Raw genomic sequence first — 221 nt, forward strand, 5'->3', positions numbered from 1 at the left:
TCGATTAAAACCAGTATTTTAAAGGCAGACAACATCTAGGTTTTACACTTTTTTCGGCATTTTCTCAACTTCTTTTATGCTTTGAGTCTCTGAATCAGTAATTCAACTAATCCAGATGCACTAAGGTAGGAAAAACCTCATCCTAACCCTCTCAAACCATCAAGAAATCTCTCTTTATCATCCTCATTCCACTACATTCCCAATTTTCCACCAAATTAAAC

The sequence above is a fragment of the Lupinus angustifolius genome, chromosome LG03, assembly GCF_001865875.1.
Source record: "Lupinus angustifolius cultivar Tanjil chromosome LG03, LupAngTanjil_v1.0, whole genome shotgun sequence".
In the NCBI taxonomy this organism is placed as follows: domain Eukaryota; kingdom Viridiplantae; phylum Streptophyta; class Magnoliopsida; order Fabales; family Fabaceae; genus Lupinus; species Lupinus angustifolius.